Source organism: Rhipicephalus microplus, chromosome 3 (assembly GCF_043290135.1).
Source record: "Rhipicephalus microplus isolate Deutch F79 chromosome 3, USDA_Rmic, whole genome shotgun sequence".
NCBI lineage: Eukaryota > Metazoa > Arthropoda > Arachnida > Ixodida > Ixodidae > Rhipicephalus > Rhipicephalus microplus.
Window position 1 is genome coordinate 187203284 of NC_134702.1, and position 19090 is coordinate 187222373.

The window sequence follows — 19090 nt, forward strand, 5'->3', positions numbered from 1 at the left end:
TACCATTACGTATTTTTACAGAATCTACATGAACCTTTCCACCCGTCAGTTAAAAAAATTGTCGTCGCAGCTGGTCGCTTAGACAATGAACAGCACTAATGTCTGTCGCACCAACTTGATGAGAGCTGCCAGCATCTGCTGATCACCGAGCGCCTGCTATAGTTCGTGCAACATTGAACATCACATAACGCGCTTTCAGGCATCTCTCCTAAATAAAAAAGCTTCACAATTACCTAACGAGAAAAACTAGTTCTTGTCGTGTGTTCAAACAATGCAATATTTGCGTGGATAACATCTGCATGCACGACGTTCGCTAGCGCTTTGTCACCTAAAACGAGGAGCCTGTGGCAGTGCCACCTCGTAAGTGGAGTGACATGTCCATAGAGCCAATGTGAATGAAAATTAGACACGTTGTTAGGGCCGTCTGGATTGCGGCGTCAGTTGTATAAATATTGGAAAATTGCTATTTTAAGGATAATTGAACAAGTTTCTATTATCTTCTGCACTCAAATAGCTTGCTTGAACAAATAATAACTAAAAATATTGTTTGAGTAGTTTATAGTTTTGTATAAAATGAAATGAGTTTCAATGAACTAGGGCGTTTTGATACGGTGGCTGGCCATTCGCCTAGCAGACGACGTCGTCTGCTTATGCGTCATGACTGTCCCCCGCTCATTGGAGCCGCTCCTTGTATCAATTTATCTCGTTTGCATATAGTACAATGCAGTAAACTACTTACTAGAAGCTCGCAAGTATCTTGCATACTTACTTTAGTAAGTGAGTGATGCCGCATACAGGCCGAGCGAAACGACAACGCTGATCACACGAACTTATGGCAATAAATTGTTTTATTGTAAGTCAATCGACGTTTACATGAAATATAGGTCACGTAGTAACGTTTTAGCATATACAGCAGTGAACAATATGCGTGCATCAGCGTTCATGTGCAAACAAGGTACGTACTAAGCATAGCTTCAATGTAGATGCCCGGAGCACAGAAGCTGTCCAGCGCTGGCTGATATATTCATCGCACTTCATGAAAACTTCGCTACAGTAAGTAACGGTATACTGATAACGTTCGAGCATTTCTGTTGCTGAACGTTCTCGCAACACCTTGGTAACAGTATTCGGCAAACTTTTTGTAATTAATATCAATGTATCTGCGTGCCTTTCACGAGCAGTGCAGCACGACTGTTTGGTTTCAGGTCCATGCTGTCACCTAAAATGCTTCACTTTCCAATTTTTAAGGCATTCGCACTGTGCATGCTTCTGAATGCCTAAATTAAATGATAAATGGCTTTTTATGCATACTATTTTCAAGCCTTCAAATAAAATTGTCAAAAAATAAACTTAGATGGCATTCGTTTGCCGTCGCTGGCGGTGCGCTGTCTTCGTTTTGATGGTGGCGACGTCTTATGGCACAGATGTGGAGCTCGCAACATGCCACAGGCCTGGCTGGCACCGCTTTCAGTGTACAGTAGAGGCGGAGAGTTTGGCAACTCGCTTACCTGCACCATGGGGGGCCAATGACTTTTATCTTCTCTAAAAGCCTATTCACATAGAGGTCAAAAGCAACGTGTTTGCCAAAAGATAGACTTACTTTTGGTGGGTATTTAAAAGACCATAATGAAACACAGCATGGCCACACAAATGTGAAAACAGAAGTAAAAATCAAGTGCGACATTATGGCACATATCCTAGTGGGGTTTGCAAAAAACCTCATAAAATGACTTTAAGATGACAGCGCCCATGAAACGCGAATCGATGTACTTTGTTTATGCCGAGCCACGGTAGAGAAGTCGTGTACTAAAAGCTCGCACTGTCACTGGTTTTTCATGTTAGTTGCCCTTCATGCCCTGGATACTCGACCTGCTCACTCTAATTTAACAGTTCACTCACAGAACACCTATACACTACCACTTAGAAAAGAGAAACTGTACCTTTGACAATGCAATGAAAATAAGGGTAGTGGTGGCGTTGTGAACTAACTTATCCGACCTAGAGACGGTGCTCATAGGCCTATCATCATAAAACATAAGAATGATAGAAAGGCAGCTGCAAAGTTTTGGAACCATCTAAACTTTCTAAGAAATAAGACAAGCTTAGAGCAGAGGTTTATAACTACAGGTCAAGGTGCTAGGCAAGAAAAGCACGAAGCTATAAGAACAAGGTTGACAGAAAAATTGCAACAAAGAAGTGCTTTTGCACCACAATAGACAAGGATGAATAAAGTGGCGCAATGGCTCCATTTTCACGAGAGTGGTAAAGGGCTGAGAAGAGGGTTTCTAGTAGTACATCAACAGGCCCAGACGGCATTCCAATTATGCTGATAAAGACATTAGGTCCAAAGTCAAAGCAGGCTTTGAGAAAGGCAGTGAGCAAAATAATAATTGATGGTGAAGTCGCTTGATGGATAGAAACTTAACAGGATGAGCATGATTTATAAAGGAAAGGGGGACAAAGATGACATAAACAACTACCGTCCTATAACAATGACATCAGTGGTCTACATGCTGGCGATGCAGATTATAAAGGGAAGATTGCAGGCATGGATAGAGAATGAGGAATGCGGGGGGAACTGCAGAATGGGTTTCGGAAACACAGGAGGTTGGAAGACAATCTGTTCTCACTGACGCAGTGCATCGAAATAGCAGAAAAAAAAACACAGGCCCCTGTGGCTAGCATTTTTGGATATCAAGGAAGCATACGATAGTGTGGTTCAAGAGGACTTGTGGGGAATACTGGATGCACTAGGTGTGAAAGATGGAGTCACTAATCTTTCAAAGGGTATCTATAAAGGTAACAAGGTAGCTATAAAGAGGGAAAACAGGTATCCAAGCCCACAGAGGTAAAACGAGGGTTTAGGCAGGGGTGTCCTCTGTCACCCTTGTTATTCATGATGTACCTACAAGGATTATAGGCCAAATTAGAGGGAAGTGGACTTGGCTTCAACCTCTCTTTGGTCAAACAATGAAAACTCTTTGAACAGGCACTACCAGCATTGATGTACGCAGATGATATTGAGCTAATGTCCGACAACAAGGAAAATTTGCAGAGATTGGTGGACATCTGCGATAATGGGGGAAATAGATTAGATTTCAGATTCAGTAAGAAAAAAACAGCAGTCATGATTTTCAATGACAACGAAGGTAGTGAGCTTAGAATACAGGAGGTCACGCTAGAGATAACAGATAAATACAAATATCTGGGCATATGGATAAGCATTGGGACAGAGTACCTAAGGCGAAACGAAATATACGTAACAACTAAAGGTAATAGGAATGCAGCAGTGATGAAAAATAGGGCACTGTGGAATTACAATAGGTATGATGTTACAAGAGGAATATGGAAAGGGGTCATGGTCCCTGGTCTGACGTTCGGCAATGCGGTCTAGTGCATGAGATCAGAAGTTCAAGCAAGATTAAAAATTAAACAACGTGAAATAGGTAGGCTTCCCTTAGGAGCTCACGGGAATTCACCAAATCAGGGAGTACAAGGTGCTATGGGATGGGCATCATTAGAGGGCAGGGAAGCTAGCAGCAAGATAAAATTTGAGAAGCGATTGAGAGAAATGGGGAAGGAGCGTTGGGCTAGGAAGGTTTTCAGCTACTTGTACATAAAGAATGTCGATACAAAATGGAGGTAGCGAACCAGGAAATTGATGGGTGAATATTTAGAAAACAGCAGGGGGCCAAACCAAAAAGAATGATCAGTTAAGAATAAGGTAAAGGAAACTGAGACCGATATGAAGAGAATTGTCATGATTAAGAAGTCCGCACTAGAGATCTATTGAACTTTTAAGCAGGAAATTGCGAAAGAAAGGATCCATGATAATACTTGGGGTAGTTCTCTACTGTTTGAGGCGAGGACGGGAGTATTGCAAACCAAGAGGTATCGGGCCAAATACGAAGGGGTAGACATGGTATGTAGTGCGTGTGGAGATGAGGAAACTGCTGAACACTTGATAATGTTCTGTAAAGAGCATCAACCAATACTTCACGATGATGGTGCAGAGTTTTTCAAAGCACTGGTGTTTAGGTAGGGATAGTGAGGGCAAAATAGACTTTAAGCGGGTAGAATTAACTAGAAGGAGGTTATCTGATTGGTGGCTAAAGTCGAGACACGAGTGAAAATTAAAGCTTTCACTGCAAAGTACCAGTCATCAACCTCACTATTTAAAGGAAAAAAAAAATCTAGTTTTCGGTTCACTAAGCATTACGGCTTGGTGGCGTTAGCCACCGCCTGATCTAAAGAGTATAGCCATATCAATCCATCCATCCATCCATCATCATTCAGCTAGGGCAATATGGCGGCTGCTTTGGTACCAGGTGTAAGGGGTCATGGTGCGCGCCCGCAGGTTTATGGGCATTTATTCGCTGAAATTCCAGGGTGGTATTCATGCGCAAGGCCCTCTAACGTTACTATAAATACTTACGCTATGACGCCAGGTGACTGAGAGGCCTCAACTGACAAAAAACACACCAAGCAAGTAAGCTTACATTGTTTATTGACAATCGTGAATGCAGCACTATACATGTAAACAAGGAACACTGTTTCTCTTGGAGTTGAACAATACATGCAAAAAAAAAACAGTGATAGCCATCTGTTTAATAAAATTACCCACTGAAATTGTGCAACTATGTCTCTTGTCTCGTTCAGTCAGGGAACGATATTTACACTGGACACCCCATGCACAGTAACAGTACTTGGTACTGTGCGCTGTCCATTGTCTTTCTCACCACACATGCTCTCAAACAGTGCAGTGTCAGTATGGTTAGCCTGAGCCACAATAATATTTGACAACGCATTGGCGAGAAGCACATCGCATTGAATAAAAACAAATAATCCCAGGCTGTTGTGCTAGGTATCGCATTTCCGATGGAGGCGGAAATGTTGTAGGCCCGTGTGCTCAGATTTGGGTGCACGTTAAAGAACCCCAGGTGGTCGAAATTTCCGGAGCCCTCCACTACGGCGTCTCCCATAATCATATGGTGGTTTTGGGACGTTAAGCCCCACATATCAATAAATCAATTGTGCTAGGTATCCTTTCATATAACATTTTTCTCGATATTGTGTTTAGAATCTGTGTTCTTACCTGCACGTCCGATCTTTTTTACAACTAACTAGATCAACTTCCAGTTGTGGTAAACAAGTGTATCCTGGGAAAACACCATTTACAGGATCATGTTGAAAAGGAAACTTGGTTTACGTTTCAAAAGAGGTAAAAGGGTTGCAGTGACAGGCACTTTAATTAAATAACAGTTGGCGAATAATGAAAGCCCAAGTCAAGCATTTCAGCAAGTCAACATTCTTGTGAAAGTTGTCGCGGATGAATTGTTAAGAGAATTAGCTACCCTTGCCCTTGCTCGCCTACTGTAGATCAGCTGACACACGAGATAGAGGATGCCTGTTGGTGCTCCCAAAAGCACTCATTCGTAAAGAAAAAATTATGCACCAGTGGATAGCACTCGCAATACACTGCACATGACATATACACATACAATAGGGACATATGGAATACTAGACAGCTGAGAAGAGCTGGAAGTCACGGCAGCAATGTTAGAAAAATAGGCAGTGAAGAATCATTGCAGTCAAATCTGCATAATGAAATTTTCTACGAAGTTTCCACAAAGTAAGGGCCATTTCCCAATCTTTAAGTATTTGCACTTCAGACTGAAAAGTTATGAGCACAGCACAATCTGCTACTTCTCAGCAAAAGTACTGAAGTGATCGTTCTGGCTCAGTAGTCATCTGCTTGACGGGGAACGCAGACAACAAAGTTGGCAAATATTATTGCTCCTGCCAGTTGTGGGGTGCACACTGTATTTACATTTTTGCATGCAAAAAATCACTAGCTTTTTAATTTACGAGGAGTTGTGCACAGTTCATGGACCAACTGTGAGGAGTGAAACAAGTGTCGGAACACGGTGTTGAGACTTCCGAAATGGCTGCACAAATGCATACAAAAAAGAGTGGAGCACCACGCCAAGCATCCAGACCAACCAAACTGTTCAAGTGGACAGGATATTGCAATAGATTGAGGACTAACAGTTACTGGTCTGTAAGACAAAGTTCCCCTTGTTGGCCTCGCTACAATTTCCACAATTGTAGCCAACATGCCCAGATATCACAAAGCTAGGTCCCGAAAATGCTTACCGACCAACTAAAACACTAAAGGACATCAAGTGGATGAGCGTTTTTGGACTGCTAACGATAAAACAGGGATGATTTGCTTGCGCACACTGTTGCACAGGTGATGACGCTTCATAGTGTACGCACTTGCAGAAACAACACAGTGGTGCCACCACTTCTTTTAACAAAAACCAAAAAAAAAATTCAAGCAATCAGCTTACTCCAGTTAGAAAATGATGGCTACCACTTTCCAAGTCAAAAAGGAAATTTTTAGTGTTTATTTTCATAAAATCTTGCGGACTAATAAGGCAGAGCAGAGGCAGCCACAGAATCCGAGTAACACAGATACAGAGCGTGATAAGATAGTCGTGATTCCATACACACACCAGACATTACACAGGTTCAAGAAAAACGGAAAAACGAGCTGGAGTTCGTGTCCTGTTCTCTGCACCGTTTGAATTAATCAGCCTCACCAAATCTACAAACCCCCTGAAAACGCAGTCATCAACGGAATGCAGAGTTCAGCATGGAAACAGGTATGCGGCATGCTTCTGGGAAGTTGTCTATAGGACCCCCCCTTTCATGTGGTGCTTGTTATGTCGGAACGATCGAAAGGTGTCTGAGCGATCGACTGAGAGAACACGCTAACAATGTTAGAAACGGAAAAGATGGTTTTCTTGCTCAACACTGCACTGAGTGCAACTGTGTGCCCCTTTTCAAAGACACAGCGACACTGTACAAGCACAAAGATGAGCGCACCCGAGTCATCGTCGAGGCCGCGCAGATGGCACGCGAACTGGTGTCATGCATTAGCAAGCGCTCTGTGTCTCTGTCCGAGAAAAACTAAGGTTCCTCGAAGGTTTTGGTGCGCGTAAGTAGCTATATTACTTTTACTTTTCTGTTTCATTTCCTTAAAAACTTTTCTTTGCCTTTTTCTGTGCCTTTGTTTTTTGTTTTCCCTTACTCATGTTTTGCTCTTTGTGCCATATGGTTTTCGTCACATGGTTACTGTCTCCTCTATATATTTTCGCCCTCGGTGCAATAATCTCAGCTGGAAGGTAGCGCTCGTGTCCTTCGTGTCTTTCTTGTCTTTGTGTCGTCGTTTTGTTCTCGCGCTTTAACTATCGTCATTCCATACCAACTCGTCCAAGCTGCCACACTTAGAGCTGACATATACTGTGAAACACTCACCACAGTAATAAGTACAATAAACATTGATGATGTCACAAATTCTCATCCGGAATCGGCCTCCTACATGACAACATGCATCCTTGCTCCACAATCAGAACCAATGAGAAGATCAAACATTTTGGTAGGGAACACTAACAGCTCGCCATACTGTCCTGTGCCAGCACTGTGTAATTATATCCTCTTTTTTTTTTTTTTCACTCGAAACATTGGCTCAGGGTACGATTTGAAGACAGTGAGGAATTCAAGATCACCGTTTGCAGCAGGTTCAATTACCAAGCGGCGATCTTTTATTCAGATTGACTAAAGGAACTACTGCAACAGTACGAGAAGCACTAAGAAGTTAGCAGTGATTCTGTAGAAAAGTAAATAGGTTTTTGCTAAACGAAGCCCACCAGTAAAAACATTTGCTAATGAATATTTACTTGCTTGAAACCAAATGGCCCTTACTTTTTGAATGACCTTCAAAGTTTTTACACTTTGCATTGACAGATGAATAAATGAGTTTTTTTGTGCCAATGGTGTATAGTCATCAAAGACACTGCTCAAACGATGAACAACAGCAGAAGCTGAATTCGCATTTTTATTCTTCACTACTTCCTAACTGTCTGCCTCACTCTTAACACAGGTGTCATACAAATTTAGTCCTTTTGGCTACATATTTCAGAGCAATATCAAGGAAATGGCCGTTAGTACACATTCGAATTATCAACATGTAGAAACACTGGCCAATTTTGATTTGATTATACCTACTGAGTGCACTCAGTCATTGTTCTGTTAAAAATTAACATACCTTAAACATGCCTTGTCATGCATCAGGTATTTAAAAGTGCACAGCCCTGTGTATTTCTATTAGGGGAAATCTCTCGACAATTTGAACACATTGGTATCCACAACAGGTAATCCTAACTGGGAGCCCCTTGTTTTCGTTGCTGCTCGCACAAGTCTGTTCAGAGTGATCACAACATTTTGGAAAAACAAACCAAAGTTACTAGAGGAGGAAAACAACTGAATGGCAGCATTTCTCACCAGATGAGATTTCGGATGCTGAACTGGAGCCCTTGGACAAGCTAGGAATGATGGTCATGGAGTCACAGTGTAAGAAATGCAAGCAAATGCAAATTACTGATTACCTCTCATTTTGATTGTGTTAACTCTGTCATGTAAACAAACACGTTTCGAAGCACAAATATTGACATACGTTTCAACACTAAGGCTCACTGCTTGCGTGCACGTCGGTGCTTCTTTCTGGCGTATCATCAGCCTGATTACACCTACAGCAGGACAAAGGCCTCTCCCATGATCGGCCAATCAACTTGGTTCTGTGCTTTTTGCTGCCACGTTATACGTACAAACTTTTTAATATTGTCACAATGCAGAAACAGCAGCAGTTGAATACCGGACAGCTCGCTTTAATTGTACCAGAACACTGGCAAACTGATCGGATGAGAACCTCGTCTTCCTCTCTCACTGCGCATGCTCTTCGTTGTTCTCTTGGTGCTGCATATTCAATGCGGCATTTGCCCCCCTCCAGAGAGATGCGTACCGATGCTCTTCTAAAAAAGACGGTGCAGTAGACGTATGATGCAAATCAGTCCGAAAAATAGGGCTTCATTCGCACAACGTGCGCGATTTCTGGTTTTCGCTGACGAGTTGACGAGGGGCTGTCAGGAACGACCATGTAATCAACGTCACTCAGACATTGTAAAACTGTGTGGGGGCCAAAAAACCTCTTCAGCAATTTTTCAGACAGTCCCCGAAGGCGGATAAGACTCCGTACCTAGACTTTTTCACTGGGCCGATGGACGACATGTCGGTGTCGCAGATTATAACGTTGGGCGCCGAAATTTTGCTGCTGGTTGATTCAGACGCATGCAAGCTGCCTCGCTTATTCTGCTCGTTTGGTAAAAGATGCAGCGTCCAAATCGATGTCATTGCAGTCGTACAGTAACATGGCGTCAAGCATCGTCGTCACTTCACGGCCATGAACGAGACTGAACGGCATTTTTCGTGTAGTTTCTTGCTGCGCTGTATTAGGCGAACATTATGTACGGTAGAATGTCGTTTTGGTTCTTGTGATCCAGGTCAACGTACATACTTAACATGTTGGCAATAGTCTTGTTGAGGCATTCTGTTAAGCCGTTGGTTTGTGGATGATAGGAAGTGGCTTTCTGATGGGCTGTTCCACTGAGCTCAAGCACTGTCTTCAGGAGCGCGGCCATGAAAGCGGTACCTCGATCTGTTATTATGATTGTCGGAGCACCGTGCCTCAGGACGATATTTTCTATGAAGAATTGTGCGGTTTCAACGGCGGTGCCACTTGACAAAGCTTTTGTTTCCACGTAGCGTGCAAGATAATCAGCGGGGACTATTACCCACTTGTTGCCAGCATGGGAAGTCGGATATGGTCCGAAAAGATCCATTCCAATTTGGGCAAAAAGTACCGTGGGCACTTGAATTGGTTGTGATAGTCTAGCTGGTTCTAACGGTCGCGATTTTCGTCGTTGGCAATCGAGGCACGTGCGCACGTAATGTTTCACAATAGCTGGAAGTCATGGCCGGTAGTATTTTTGTTCGATTCTGGCCAATGTGCATGTGTATCCGAGATGACCGGACGTTGGCTCATCGTGGCAAGCAGGTGGGTGCTTCTTCTGGGAGAAAAGTTCTTCTTATAGAGAACACCACTACGTAAGCAGAATGACGGCAGGCTCCTTGCAAATCGTCTAGGAACGATTTTTGTCCGGCCATTCAAAAATTCAATCAGGGGAAGCAACTCGCTGTCTTCCTTCTGCTTGCACGAAATCGTAGTGGTGTCGACGACTCCTACAAATGCCATGTTGTCCTCTTCTGTGTCATCGTCGCGCTTTATCGGTGACCTTGATAAGCAATCGGCGTCAGCGTACTGCCATCCGGACTTATACACGACCGTCATATCAAACTCTTCAAGGCGTAAGCTCTACCGTGCGAGCCGACCAGACGGGTCTTTCAAGTTGGTCAGCCAGCAGAGGGAATGATGGTCGCTGACTACGTGGAAGGAACAAACGTAGAGGTACAGACGAAACTTCACAACCGCCCATACGACAGCAAGACACTCGTTTTCCGTTGTGGAGTAGTTGGACTCGGCGCGGGAAAGCATCCAACTAGCATATGCGATCACACGCTCAGCTGAGTCTTGCCACTGGACGAGTACAGCGCCTAAACCCACGTTGCTGGCATCTGTGTGGACCATGGTAGGAGCATCCTCATCAAAGTGAGCAAGCACAGGCGGAGTCTGCAGGCATTGTCGGAGATCACCAGATGCCGCTTGTTGATCGTCGCCCCATGTGAATGAAACATGTTCTCTTGTGAGTCGTGTTAACGGCGAGGCTATGTGGGAGAAATTGGTATTAAACCTTCGGTAGTATGCGCATAGGCCAAGGAAACGCGTGACTGCTTTCTTATCTGTTGGCACCGGAAATCGGGATCAGGTCGAACACCTTCATGGCTCACCACATGGCCTAAAAATTCGAGCTCCTTGAAACCGAAATGACACTGCTCGGGTTTCAGTGTCAGGCCGGCAGACCTTATTGCCCTGAATACCGATAGCACCCTGCTCAGGTGTTCCTCAAATGTTTTTGAAGAAACAATGACGTCGTCTAGATAGACCAGACATGTCTGCCACTTAAGGCCTGACAGAACGGTATCCATTAGTCTCTGAAATGTTGCGAGGGCTGAGCACAATCCGAAGGGTAAGACTTTAAATTCATAGTTACAAAAGCCGTTTTTTCTCCATCTCGCTCCTCGACCTCAATTTGCTAATACCCACTTTCGAGGTCCATTGACGAGAAGTAGTGTGCGTACCTCAGCCTGTCGAGTGAATCATTGATGCACGGTAATGGGTACACATCTTTCTTTGTCACATGGTTCAGCTTGCAGTAGTCAGCACAAAATCGCAAGCTTCCATCTTTCTTTTCAACCAGCACTACCGGCGATGCCCAAGGGCTTCTTGACGGCTGGATTACGTCATCATCGAGCATTTTCTTCACTTGTTCCTGAATTGTTTCACACTCTTTCGGTGCTACGCCGTATGGGTTCTGTCGTATTGGCCTTGCCGTCTCTTCCGTTATTATCCGGTGCTTCATCAGTGGCGTTTGACTGACCCTCGAGGTCGATGAAAAACAGTTTTTGAACTGGTGAAGAAGATCTACTAGACGCTGCCTCAAGAGATGCGGGGCTGTTTTCAGGCGTCCTGAACATGTACCCAGCGCCTCCACCAGTGTCACAATGCAGAAAGAGCAGCAGTTGAATACCGGACAACTTGCCTTAATTGTACCCGAACACTGGCAAACTGATTGGATGAGAACCTCGTTTTCCTCTCTCGCTGCACGTGCTCTTCGTTGTTCTCTTGGTGCTGCATATTCTATGCGGCAATATCATCGGCTTACCTAACCTTCTGTCTTCATGCGTTTTCCTTCTCTGTGAGTCCAGTCAGTTACCTTTAATGACCAGCAGTTATTCTGCCTGCGTACTACGTGCCCAGCCCATGTCCATTTCTTCTTCTTGATTTCAACTAGGATATCCTTAACACCGATTTGTTCCCTGACCCACTCTGCTCTTTTCTTGTGTCTTAAGGTTACACCTATCATTTTCCTTTCCATCGCTCGCTGCATCGTCCTCAACTTAAGCTGAACCCTTTTTGTAAGCCTCTAGGTTTCTGCTTTATAGGCAAGTACGAGCAAGACACAGCTGTTATATACCTTCCTCTTGAATATTAGTGACAGATTATCATTCATGATTTGAGAATGCTTGCCGAATGTGATCCACCCATTCTTATTCTTCCTTATTATTCTAGGTATTTTATTCTCACGGTTTGGTTTTGCGATTGCTACCTCTGCAAGACATGTCTTGCTTAATGAAGGCTTGAGTTCTCGCACAGTTTTTTTTTTAGAACTTTTATAGTGTCACTCCCAACATGCACCCGGTATCAGTAACTGTTTTAACACTACTATAGCTGTACCTACCACTGCCTTGCAACAGTCTTTACAATAACAGCAATCTATACAGAGTGCGAAAAATGAGTGCTGCTAAATATGCACTACTACAAGCCCATTTGTTACCTAGTTATATGTGATACTCTATGCAAAGTTTGACACGTAGAGTGAAGTACAGTATGTGCACCCCATGACATGCACTGTCCAAGTATTTTGAAGCCTGAACATTTCCTGTAAACTGAGTAATACATAAAGCATGAAACGACAATCTGTGCACCCAATTTTGTACAGCTTGAACATACCGTACGCTATCACTGCTTTTCAGTATAAGGCTTCCCTTTGTCCGCCTGGCATATTGGTGGCACATGGGGTTGTCACTATGGCAACTGTAGAGCTCCTTACTACTGGATGTGGGTAGCTTGGAAATCAATGGTGTCTCTTTAGTCCAGTTTTCTGAGAAGAAAAAAAAAACACTCAAGAGCAGGGTAAGACAGAAATGGTTGAACAAATTATGTTCAATAAATAAAGTGTCTTAAACCACACCTTGCGAGAATTTTGGCCCATGAGCTTGCTTTCAGTGATGACACATTCTCCGCTGACTTGAGGTAGGTTCAGAGTGATGAGGCATCCAAGCGTACACTGACATGAGCAGTTCTTTGGAGACTGCGGATGGGTTGTAAGAAAAAAAAAGAAAAGAAAACAGTCCTGGTTAGTCTGGTAAAAGTGTGAACGGATTGGTGATGCATGACTAAAAAGAATGTATATGGGAACACTGCACATAAAAAAGGTAGTGTGGACATAACATGGCAAGGTTCCTTTTGGCGTCGCATAAACGGTTGCCAGACTGGGAGGGTCAGTGTTGCCAAATTGCCGCTAAATTTGACTGCAAAGTTTTTTTGTAGTTGTGACTTTTTTGTGAGAATTTGGTGCCATCCGCGGCGCATTTCGCGAACGAGCGACGCTGGCCGTTTTAATTAACGGAATTAACCGCGCATTACAGAATTCGTTTTAATTAACAGAATGAACCGCGCCTAGCAGAAGTCGAGCGCGGCGCTGCCATGCAATTAAGAGGCCGTTTTAATTAACGGAATGAACCGCGTATTACCAGATGCTTCGCATATCGAGCTTGCTGGCGCACTATTGCGGTACAAAAGGGTTGTAGTATATATTGGGTGTTTTAAGAAATGGGCCTGCAGATACTCAAGGTCAAGGGGAACGCGACATTTGCTCGCCTCTTTCATATATGTGCTTGTATGTGTGTCGGCAGATTACCAGAGAATATATATAAAAAAGTTGGAATATTTGGAGCTAAAGTTAGAAAAGAGCACTAATTAAGTAAACTGGGAGTCACCAGTAATTTTTCTAGAGTTATTGAATTCTAACCAATTTACAGGCGAAACCAAAACCGAAGCACTGATGTCGCATGCAACATACGAACTCCAGGAAACGTACCCCAAATGAACCGTTCATAATACCCGTGCCACACGTGCAGAGAAAACGGCATTTACCCCCGAATGCCTTCAGATTTATTATCATTCGCGCGGTGCCCAACGTACGAAATGATTTCGCCGAAGGTGTCGCGCTGGCCCAGTGTGTTGAGCCCCGTTCCATTAGTTTCGGATCGTCACGACACGCGCGCTGCGCAGCTCACGTGCTTTTCGAGCCGTAGTCGTGCCTTCTGCTTTACATTCGGATGCAAACAGGAGAGGAGAATTTACCCAGTCAATATGGCCGACTTTCGGATTCATCGCGGTACATCTAGAACACTGTAATCGCGGCTTCACAACGAGTGACGTCAGGACCTCTCCTACCTTTCCTTCCTCCGTGGTTTATAAGAACGATTGCAACTAGTGGCGTTAGTTATGTCATATAGCCTCATAGACTTCTCTTGTCTGCCGGATTATCGGCGGTCACTTGGAAAGTGGCCGTCGTTGGAACTATGGTGGCGGCGTTACTTAGGTAGGGGTGTCTTTAAATAAGTTTTTACGTTTTGGAAGCCTGTATGCAACAAAAATAACGTAAAAAGTTTGAAAAAGTGTAAAAGTAATTATAATTATTCTTACTTAAATGCCATCGTTATAGCTGACAGGCGATTTGCGCTCATTCAGCAGGTAATTCTTTCAATACAAGGCATAGCCTCTAAAATTAGCAAACGCCAAAATTGCTAATCTTAAAGGCCAAGTACAAAGACCTTTATTCCTACGTAGGTAGCGCCGGCATGGATGACGGGCGTTTTGCGCTCATCCGGCAGGCAAGAGAAATCTAGGAGGCTATACGGTTATGCATAATTATAGTGTACTAGAACATTGGGTAGTGTATTCAGGGAGAAGCCGTGGCTGCCACCGTTGGTATTGACAGCCGCGAGATAACGCCAGCTTAGCATCAATTGTCACCTCATGCACTGGCTCTTATGCACTTCAGTGCTTTGAAATTAGTAATAGCAGGGGTTTAACGTCCCAAAACCACCATATGATTATGAGAGACGCCGCAGAGGAGTGCTCCGGAAATTCGACCACCTGGGGTGCTTTAACGTGCACCTAACTCTAGGTACACGCACCTCAGTATTTGTGCCTACGCCGAAAATGCAGCCGCCGCGACCGGGATTCGATCCCGTGACATGTGCTTGCATACGTCGCGCTTAATAGTCTTGTTTGTTTGCTGACACGTCCGCAAAAAGCTTCCTGAATGGTTGTGTTCGTACTGCATTCAAAACAAAATGACATGTCAAAGCTGCAACGCACGGTCCTAATGCAAGAATACAAACGATGGCGAAGCAGTCATTCCCGGGGAAACTGCCTGCAGTTTTTGAAAGCTCTGTTGGTGAACGAAGAAAACATTAGAAAGGTCGTGGTATTGAAGGAGCATCTACAAACCCGAAAGTTTCTTGTTATATTACTGCTATATCGAGTCGTAGGGGCACACTGCGACAGCTTCGACTTCCTTCGTTACGCGCGCGGCACCGTTCTTGTCGATAGCTGCATCATGCAATTGTAATTATGTGACTAAGGTGACAAAACTGCCATTTGATTCAGAGGCACGCCGTAGCTGAAGATTTGGGAATAATTTTGACAATTTTAGGTTTTTAAACGATTACGCGCTTGCCGAAATACTGCTGCTCTGGCTGGGATATTGCATTGTATAGTAAAAAGGAGACATCACTTGCACCACTGTCAGAGTGTAAGAAGGAACCATAATTTACGAGATCGCATACTGCAGTGAGAAGTAACACTGATCGAATTCATCGCCATTCCGTAGAGTTGTCAGTTCACGATCACTTCATCACGTACGGTGGCGCCTTTATGAACGCTGACTGATTTTCGCGTGTAGCTTTTTTTTCATTTTGCCTCTCGAGACTGCATGGTTGATACCCTTCACGAAAAAATGAAATTGTGACAGCACGTAAATTACCACTCTCTTTGACACGAGATGCGGTGCGATCGAGCTCATATAAATTGAAGGTAATCGAAGCTTGAGTAAGCGTTCCAGCGAAGTTGCAGTCCCTGTAGTGTTCGCCACCTCGAGTTTGTAGTCGGAAGAAAGGTCCATTGATTAATCTGAATCAGTGGCCTCACCGTCAAGGATGCTGCAGTTTTCTTGGAGATGGTAGATTCGACCGCCGAGTTCTTCCGCTTTCTCAGAGGTCTTGAGTGCGGCGCTCTTTTCGATAAGTAGAGCGTTGGGCAGTAACATCGGCACGGCGTCTGGCGTTAGCTCTGGTCTCTCTCTCTCTCTTCATATATATATATATATATATATATATATATATATATATATATATATATATATATATATATATAGTGGGTATTTAGTATACCAATCCTCTTCATCTGTACATTATCATCATTATCATGTGTTGCTCATGCATCCTCATCATTGTCACGTATCATCATCATCTTGATTCGTTCATCTCAGATGTTGGCTGCCGGTTCCTCGGGCCTAATAAATGTCTTCCAAACCAAGACTTCATACGTGGTAGAGCATGCTGTTAGATCTCCCGTCATCCTCTCGACCACTCTACCCCCTGGAGCTACGTTCAGGTCGCCGCTTGGGCCAGGTGTCCGGAAATATGTCGCACCAAGAAGAGGTCGGTGCTGCAGCCGTTCCCACTCCGCCACCGCGTGCCGCGCCTTTTCACGTCATTAACAGCCTCCAGCGTGAGCCCCATCCCTTCGCTGGTATGCGCGGGGAAGATGTGGAGGAATGGCTGGATGATTTTGAACGTGTCGGCGCTGCTAACCGGTGGGATAACGCCTACAAACTCGCTCACGCGTCATTCTACCTCACGGGTGTCGCGAAGACGTGGTTCCTCAACCACTTTATCGACATCCCCAACTGGTCAGCCTTCAAAGATCAGCTTCGCCATGTCTTTGGTACACTGGCTGTTCGTTCAGCTCTCGCAAAGAAAGCTCTCGCGACTCGGAAACAGCACATCGGGGAGTCATATACATCCTACATCGAGGATGTCCTTTCACTTTGCCGCCGGGTTGACACCCCAATGACAGAGTCAGACAAGGTACGCCACCTTCTTAAGGGGATTGCACCCGTCGCATTCAATGCCCTTGCAATCCAGAATCCGGCTATATATACCGTTGCTGACGTTGCAACAACCTGTCAGCGCCTCGAAGAACTTGAGTCTATGTGCTTACAACCAGGCAGTGACGCGGCGCGTATTACGGCGGATCCAAACCTACGAGACACAATAAGGGTGATTATACGCGAAGAATTAGAATCAATGAGATTCACACTACCTTCAGTGTGTCCCATTCAGTCTTCTTCAACGTCATTGCGGGATGGCATCAGGGAGGAACTCACGTCCATGACCCACATGGCCCACCTGCAGCCCACTGTCGCTCGTACTCTCCCATCGTTCTCGCATGCCGTCGCCGCGCCATCAGGCAACGTCAGCTCGACGTCGCCGCCACGAACGTACGCGTCGGTTGCTGCCGCACGTCCCAGAAGCTTTCTCACGAGCTTTCTATCACCAACACCTGAGCCATCATCTGTCCCTCTCACTGCTCTCTCTCCCGGTGCATCTAACACAAGCTACTACCCTCCTTACCGATCGGCTCGCCCTACGTGCTATTATTGCGGCTATCGTGGTCACATTTAACGCTTTTGCCACAAGCGCCAGCAAGATGAGCGCCGAGAGTACGACATACGCGAACGAGACTATAGCGCAGGAGCCTTGCACCAGGGCCGTCGTTATTCGTCACCGCCGCGTCGGTCTCCATCTCCGCCAGCATCCGGTGAACTGCGCAGTAGTCATCGATCAACCCGACGCCGTTCACCATCACCCTACCGTCGCTCCTCTTCTCCTCTTCAGCCTGCTTCCCTCCCTTCTGATCGGCGTCCGGAAAACTAAGCGATGCAGTTTTTGGACGACAAGCTGCATTCCAACACAGTACTCTAAGTCCTCCAGCGCGCCCTTACAATATGATTGCAGTCACAGTTGAGGGAGTGGACGTTGATGCTTTGGTGGACACTGCCATGGGGCTGGTTTTTCTATTATTCGTGCTGATTTGTGTACCCGTCTTCGAAAAGTCACGGCGCCTTATGAAGGACTAACACGTACTGGTTAGCCCAGGGAACAATGGTTCACCCTTCCGCTCTCTGTACTGCCCGTGTGCTAATCGACGACATTCTTCATCATATACAATTCGCTGTGCTATCCCCGTGCTGCCACGAACTCATTTTAGGCTGGGACTTTCTTTCATCTGCTTCCACGGCTATTTGTTGTGCACAACTTGTCGTCCATCTTACTGACACAGACCACTTGCTTAGTGACGAAACCTACAGGCCACTTCGACTCATTGCTGCTGTAGACATCGAGTTACCCCCAAACGAACATCAATTAGTCACAGTTTTGTCCAACGACGTCGACTCTGGTGACATTTTGGTCACTCAATCGCCCCGTTGCCTTAATAAAGGCATAGCTCTCGCATCAGGTGTGGCTCGCTTCAACAATTGATCAGCTGTCCTCGCTGCTACGAACACCACACCAGATAAAATTTTACTGCCGCGGGGCACTACTGTCGCCTGCGTTGCCGATTTGGAGCCTGTGTGCGTCGTGCCTCTTACCCCTGCCTCCTCTAAAGGCAATCCTGGAGATCATGCTGCTTCCTCGGCCTTTACAGCAGCCATCAACAAGGACTTGACAGACTCGCAGAAGCAGCAGCTGCTTGATTTGTTACAAAAGCATGCAAACTCTCTTGACGTTCATTCATCCAGCCTGGGTCAGACAACTGCTACAGCACATCGTATTCAGACCGACGGAACATTCATTGTGCATCGTCGTCCGTACCGCGTCTCCCTAGCCGAACGAAAAATCATTGAGGAAAACGTAGACGATATGCTGCAACGGGAGATAATCCGAGCCTCAACCAGTCCTTGGTCGTCTCCAGTGGTTCTGGTGCGTAAAAAAGAGAGTTCCGTACTATTTTGCGTCGATTACCGAGCACTCAATAAGATCACTAGAAAGGACATATACCCCATGCCACGTATCGACGACGCCCTCGATTCCTTACAAGGTGCTGAATTCTTTTCAAGCCTCGACTTGCGTTCCGGCTATTAAAAAATCCCCATGCATGAAGATGACAAAGAAAAAACTGCGTTTGCAAACCCGGACGGCCTATACAAATTCAATGTTATGCCGTTTGGTCTATGCAATGCGCCCGCAACTTTTGAGCGCTTGATCGACACCGTGCTGCGTGGCCTGAAATGGAAGACTTGCCTATGTTACCTCGATAACGTTGTTGTCTTTTCATCGACGTTTTCTCAACATCTGCAACGCTTGGACAAGG

The 19090-nt window shown here is 45.1% G+C and overlaps 1 long non-coding RNA gene across 1 annotated transcript; it reads right to left on the bottom strand.

Moving 5' to 3' along the window:
* Positions 1-841: 841 nt before the first annotated feature.
* Positions 842-13101, bottom strand: LOC119178602 (uncharacterized). The gene is made up of 3 exons (XR_012894455.1): positions 12834-13101; positions 12593-12743; positions 842-1508 (listed from the first exon to the last, which is right to left on the bottom strand). It is a non-coding gene; the product is annotated as an uncharacterized LOC119178602 (long non-coding RNA).
* Between the last annotated feature and the right edge of the window lie 5989 nt (positions 13102-19090).